Genomic DNA, 7,486 nt, shown 5'->3' with positions numbered 1-7,486 from the left:
ATAATGATTTGAAATTGATACTTTTTAAAAATAAAAAATAGAAGAAAGAGACAAAAAATCTCCATCAATAATATCAATTATTTATCATTATTTGCTATCTATGTAATGCGGTATAGTATATAATAGCCACACCGAAAAATCAAGTTGACATTTATTCTATGGCATTGTATTGATATATTAGAAGAGTGGTAGTTTCTGAAAAAAAAAATCACAATAGAAATTTAAACACGGTGCTAATATTTCAAATTGTATCTTCAAGGCTGACACAATTTTTTGAAAACTGAAGCTAAATTGAGAAAATTCAATCTCATTATATGCTCTACTTCAAAGATTTTTTGTAGATGTAGAAAGTATGGAGCGGATGAAATTAGATCTTGGTCTATAAAACTCTTTGGAAGCAATTGCTCAATCAAAAATTGAGTTGTTCCTAAGAAAACTAACATTACCCACATTTCATTAGGTTGATAAAAATATACGAGTAGATCCAACCATCCTTTAGTAAAATAGAGTTCATGTTCCTTCATTGAACTTTTACATACATCTAATTAGAACTCAGATTAGTATATACAATTCGAGGTGGTATTTAATGGATGTGGTGCATTGTAAACGATTACGACAAAAGACAATTGTATTATACAGTTAGATAAAAAAAAACTTTGAGTAAAAACATTCATCAAATTATCAAAAGATTAAGAGAATGACTACATTAATAAAAGACCATAAAAATAATGGTAACTTATACATTAAAAGAATCAATTTAGATGAAAAACGAATAATGCATTCTTATTCTATGAAGTAATAAAAAAAATAACAAATAAAAAAATTAAAGAAAATGCTGTGACTTTAAAATGAACGAGAAAAGAAACATTATATATAACATATAGTCAGATGAAAATTAATTATAAGAATTGATATTAATATATGTGTTATTAATACACACATGGATAAAAAATTTATTAACATAAATATCATATAAATATTAATTATGTATGATTGAGAATTAGTATAGTTATTCATTAAATGTTAATTTTTATATAATAATAAAAAAATACTCTTTTTAGAGTATTTTGAGAAGAAAAGGGTATGCATACTAGCACCAAAATACGCTATGTCAGCATTTGGTGTTAGAATACTACCCGTTGTAGAATAATCAAACTCTCAGAATTTTTAATATTAAAATATTAAAAATAATTATTATTTATCTTAATCAATTTGAGTTTGTTGAGTGATCATCTCACTCATCAGCTTAAACAACTATTTGGAGTTAGAATCTCGCCTTGTGTGTGTATCAATCTATTGGCTAGCGATAAACCCTTAATAAATGGAGTATCAATACGTGGTTAGACTTGACAGGAGTACCCGAATACGCGGGTACCCGTCCTGGTTGGAGAGGGTAATAACTTGACCCGAGTCGGGGCAGATTTTGCTCAGGACAGGACATGGTTGGGTTTAGAATGTACTCGCCCTGGATATATACATATAAACACTTTTTAGGAATTAGGATTTGCCTCACATCACAGATTTAGTGATTCACAACTTCAGTCCATACTCTATAGCCATGCAAGAGAAATCCAGTCATCCTCACCCAGAGTCATCTTCTTTTCGGCTTCTTCACAAAAAATCTCAGAGATCCCGTCATCGTCGTTGCTGAGCCCATCACCGCCTACCCCTTCACAACTCCCATCTTCCTTCACATCTCATGTTGCCATCGCTGCTTATCCCGTTACCGTCGCTGTTGAGCTTGTCGCTACCTTTCTCCTGCTGAGTCCCTTTTCTCTAGAATTTCCCCCCTCTCTCTCATTGTGAGTCTGTTAAGTTCTTCTCTTCTTCTTCCACAGACTCATCACTTAGTCATCGTCACTATGAGTCCAGGCGTTGCCGTTGCAGTTTCATCTGAGTCTGTGATCAAATAAAATAGAATTTTTATTCAAGTTAGACAAGTTAAAAATAGGCATGCATGAGATCATTTTTGCATGTAATTTCTGAATTCTCTCATCTAAATTTGATCTATGTGGTTGAGTATTTTAGTATGGCGATCATTGTGGTTTCGTTGCGACATTAATGTGATATAAGCTGCGGTAATTTCATAACTGATATATGAGACAGACCAGATTATTAAAGTAATAAGGGAAACAACATTCAGATGTGCGCATAAAATTTATAAGATGTGACAATCTCAGGAAAATATATATGTATAGCCCAATTGGAAGATTGTTAGGAAATTATTATTTCTTAATATATTAATGGGCAATACATAATTATAATCGTAAATTAAGTAATTTTACATTAAATGACTTATATAACGGTGATCTCATTTATTATCATAAATATTGAATTAAATAAGTCATTATTACTTTTGATTTGGATAAATAGGATTAAAATCATAGAAACTATTTTATTTGAATTTTAGGATTTAATGAGTATCACACTAAAATATAAATAATGATTTCAGGATTTCGGTCTCCAACACATCAAATTTGCCTCTGTAACTCTTTTCTCACAGTAGAGTTATGATTCAGCCCTATCAGTGATACATAAGGTTTTCGTTGACAAAGATCAAAGAACCACAAGAGGCAAACTCTCTGATCTCAATCATGCTCTCGAATGAAGGGACGCTTCCACGTTTTCAGTTATATTTCCTAATGATTTAACATGATGATCTTGAGGTTGAGAAATCCTATAATTTTTAGATAAAATAGAATTTTTATTCAATCAAATGATGATAAATAATTTTATTGAATTAAATTATATTAATGTGATCATTGGATAATAAAAAATGCTAGAAAAATAAATAAATAATATTTTAAAAGTAAAAATATTAAATTGTCATTTCAATTTATTTTTACTATCAACTATAATAAATATCTTAAATTAATTAAATTTTACAAAAAATTATATACCTAAAATTATTTTATTTCTTCAAAAATCTTTTGAACATACAGTGGTTCAATGAAAGGTTGTCTATTGAGAATTGAATATAATATTTTTAAATTCGTATTTTCAATAAAAAGATTTACTTAATTCTATCCATCCTAAATAATTCTATATTTACTATTACTTATCCATCTAAATAATTCTAATATTGATAGAGTATTATTTTTAGATGCAAAAAATGTAAAATATATTTATTCTATTTCAAAAATCAATAGTCATAATTAACTTAGGATTTCAACAAATATGACAAAAAAAATATCATTTTGTAGTTAAAAAAAAGTAAAATATCTATAAATATATTTTTGTGCTTTAGCTTTAGCTTTAGATTTTTCAAAAAAATTTGGCAAGTTAATGGAATCAAATCATATTTCTATAATATATATAAAAATGTATATTACACATAAATAAAAATATTAGGTATAATAAGAACAAATACATAAATTAAAGAAAAATTTAGAAAAATAAAAACTAATAAAATATTGAAGAAAAGAGATATAAATAGAAGAAAAACATCAATTATGTATATATATAGGAAAAGTTTCCAACGATAACAATTAGGAACAAAGGAAAAGAAACATGGCTTAGCTTAATGCATATGTACACATGTTCTTTTTCATTTTATTAAAGCATGACACTTAATCTCCTTTCATTTAATTATTAATCATCACCTCACCCATTCCTTTTCCAATATGACCAAATCCAAAGAAGAGAGAAAGAAAAAGAGAGAAACCAAGTGAGAGAGAGACCGTGGTGAGGGAGGAAAAATCATCAAAATCTCTAAGTTTTCGACTTCGATTTATTGTGATTCGTAATTCTAATAAAAAATCTAATCAGGTAAAAGTATTTGTATCTTCCTCCTCTACACGTTGGCATCATTTTTGTTCGGTAGAAGTTGACAATGACGTAACTCCTCTTTCTCTTGAGTTCGACCAATTAGAGTTATAGAAAGTACAAACGATTTTTGACGTTTTCTTCTTCAGCAGCTCGGTCAAAAAACTTTTCTGGAGGTACCGTTAGTTTAATTTCGTACGGAGGTAGTATTTGGTAACTTTATAATAATTAAATGTGAATTTGATAAGTAAATGTTGATTTGGTTGATTATTGTTTGAGTTTGAATGAGTTAATTTGGTTGAATTATTGTTGTTGATTGTGATTTGTTGGTTCGGCTATATATGAACGGCCAGCTGGGGTGTTTTTGTGAATTTTGGGATGGAATATCGTTGAAAATAAAGTATTAAATTTGGTGAAATTTGATGATCGATGGATTAAATTAAAAGTTACGAAGAATCGGTAATCGAGAAACTTGAGAACGAATTAAAATAAAAGTAATATTTTAAAAGAAAAAGGCTAAGGGTTTCGGTTTTGATATAAGAAAAATATTAATAATTAAATTGTATTTTCAGAGGGTAAAAATGGGTATTTTGTAAGAGATCAGGGTTATTTTTATAAATATGAAAATAAGTAGGGGTTCAAATATAATTTTATAAAATATTGAAGTTAAAAATAGAATATTAAAAAGTTCGTGATTTAGAAAGTAATCAATAAAAGCTTAAAAATAAGGTTTTATAAACTAAGTTTTAAAAGAAGATTATAAATATTATTTTAAATACTTCTTTAAAATTAATCATTATTATAATTAGTATTTATCAAAGATATTCTTTTGTAAGAGTATTATAATGTGTAGTTTAAAAATAAGATTTTATAAACTAAGTTTTAAAAGAAGATTATAAATATTATTTTAAATACTTCTTTAAAATTATTCAAATTATTATAATTAGTATTTATCAAAGATATTATTTTGTGAGAATATTATAATGTGTAATATTAATGAGTAAGCAAGCAAGCAAAGTAATCCTAAAAGCTTTAGAAAACGTAGACTTAATTAAAGAACTTTATAATTCTTTTCCATAAGACACTTAGGGAAAGGTAAGGGAATAATGTGAGGATGATTTATATTATGGACGATAAGAAAGAAAGAAAAGAAAAAGAAAGAAAAATATTAAAGAAACTTCTGCCACAGAAGAGTAGAGAGAAAAGATTAAAAGAATTTAAAGAACATCTGCCATAGAAGAGCAGAGAGTAGGAATAAAAGAAATGAAAGAAAGAATGAGCTAAGATGATTATGAGCAGGGATATGGTGGTGAGTGCACCGAGATTCGCTTCCAGAGATACATCGGCCAATCTAGGGGATGGTTGCACTTGTAAGACAGAGGTTGCTTATAGAGGTTATCGTTACATACATTGGTTAGAGAGAGCCTCACCTGTAAGACAGAGGTTACTTACAGAGGTTATGTTTGCAAACATCGGCTCAAGAGAGTCGTACCTGTAAGACAGAGGTTGCTTACAGAGGTTATGACACTGGAAACCAAACTCAGACAAAGGTTGCTGAGTTGCGTCGCGAGCGGGTCGAAACCGACATATGAGCTCATTACCTGCACTAGGGATAGACATGCATCATACTTGTTTGCGTATATTTATTTGTGAGTGTAATTTTCTGTGATTGTGGGTGTGCTAAATGACTGTTTGAATTCTGTGTTCTTTAATTATTGAATTAGATGGTACCTTGTTGACTGTTATTGCTGATCAAGTATATATAAAATGAACTTAACTCCTAACCTCGACCCTACTAAGAACTCCCCAGTTCTTACCCCCTATCTCCACCCCTTTCAACAACAGGTGCGAAGGCTTACTGCGAAGCTGCAGAAGCACAGAGGAATATGTTTACGAGTTGAGTTGTTAAATTTATTTTTTTCTCGTCGTTTATTGTCTTGATTTTTTTAGAGGGGTAAGATTTGTTTTTGAGAATCTTGAAATAAATCTATGTATATAATGCTATGTGAATATATATACTTTTGTGATTAAGCAATTTAAAATAAAGTCTCCTCTCGTCATCTTAATTAAAATTTCGATTCGTATTCGTGAAGACTCAATATTAAATAAAGATAGTATATAATAAAAAGGTTTAGAGGTAAGTAACGCCTAAACTTTTGGTACGATCATGAGGTGTTAAAAGTTAGGGTGTTACATTATGGTATCAGAGTAGTTCGTTTTTGTTAGAGCCTTGGGAATGGACTAACTATGCTTCACTGCATACTCTGAGAGTCTATCATGTGATAGGACTTGTCTTAATGATAAGAATTTGAGTTTCAGATGCATGACTTTCTATTGATTAATGCTGTTAGTTGACCGTTGCATTTCTCATGGTATTAGGTCTGGCTAACTTAATACTGATGACTTGTGTATATGGTAGGGGTGCACATGGGCCGGGTGAAGCCGGGTTTGATGTGACCCAGACCTTACCCGAAATATACACCGGGTCTATTTATTAAACCCGAACCCGGCCCTAGACCCGATGAAACCAATACACTTTCGGGCCACAATTATACCGGGTGAAAACCGGGCCGTTAACATTACATTATGTTGATACCTTCTTGTAAGCTAGCATGTAAAAATATCCAAATTTCCAAGATCCAACCATTAGTTAACATGGTAAAATTCACTTAGAAAAATATAACAAGAACCAACCATTCTTCAAAATTAAAGCATAACCACAATCAATACTAAAGTATAACCACAATCAATACTAATATTGTCTAATAATACCAAATTTTTAAATCAATACAAATAACATAATCTTATGTATTAGTCTAAAGTCTTATGCATTCTAAACATAAAACATTAACTTATAGTCTTATAATGACTAATAACACAAAATATTAAGGTTTACAATACTTAAATTCCACATAAGAATAGTCATGATTCATCATTAATAACACAAAATATTAATTGTATATGATGACCGGGCCACTGGGCCGACTTCGGGTGACCCGAGTTATGGCCCGGACCCGACTCGAAATAATGACCGGGTCTATTTTTGAGACCCGTACCCGACCCTAAACCCGATGAAATCACACCAAATTAGTCCCTAAAGTGTTCGGGACCGGACCGGTCCTTCGGGCCGGGCCGGGGCTGTGCACCCCTAGTATATGGGAACACTAATGGATTATCATAGACGAGATAGAAATAATAAGTTATGCGAATTACGGGGTTTGGGAATGTTAAAAGTTATATTTTAAGAATTCATTTCGACGTATTCTCTTTATTCGTGCTACACGAACTCGTGCCATCTCTTTTTTCATTATCTTCATTGAAATTCTTTGAATTTTCTCATAATGTGATCTGATTATTTTTCGATTAAACCTTATTTTTCCTATGTATCTTTCTTTGTCTATAGACTTAATTGCCTACCTGACTTCTTCCAAACACTATCTTTGATATTCTTATATTTCTCTTCGTGGACCTTATTTTATTTAGTTTGAGTTTAAATTTGTTTCAATATAACAATTTTCGAGAGCAAAAATTTTTATAAAATGAGTGGAATATAACACTCCGAATGTTTGAAAATTAAATAATGAATTAATTATAATTTATTATTTTATTTAAAAAATAATTTTCTTAAAGTAATTAAATTAAATTTTATAATACTTTAAATTTAAAATCTATTAGAATTTTTAAATAATTTTATTATAATAAAATATTTTAAAATATATAT

Source organism: Arachis ipaensis, chromosome B09 (assembly GCF_000816755.2).
Source record: "Arachis ipaensis cultivar K30076 chromosome B09, Araip1.1, whole genome shotgun sequence".
NCBI classification, from domain to species: Eukaryota; Viridiplantae; Streptophyta; class Magnoliopsida; order Fabales; family Fabaceae; genus Arachis; species Arachis ipaensis.
Note: the sequence above shows the minus strand (reverse complement) of the source record.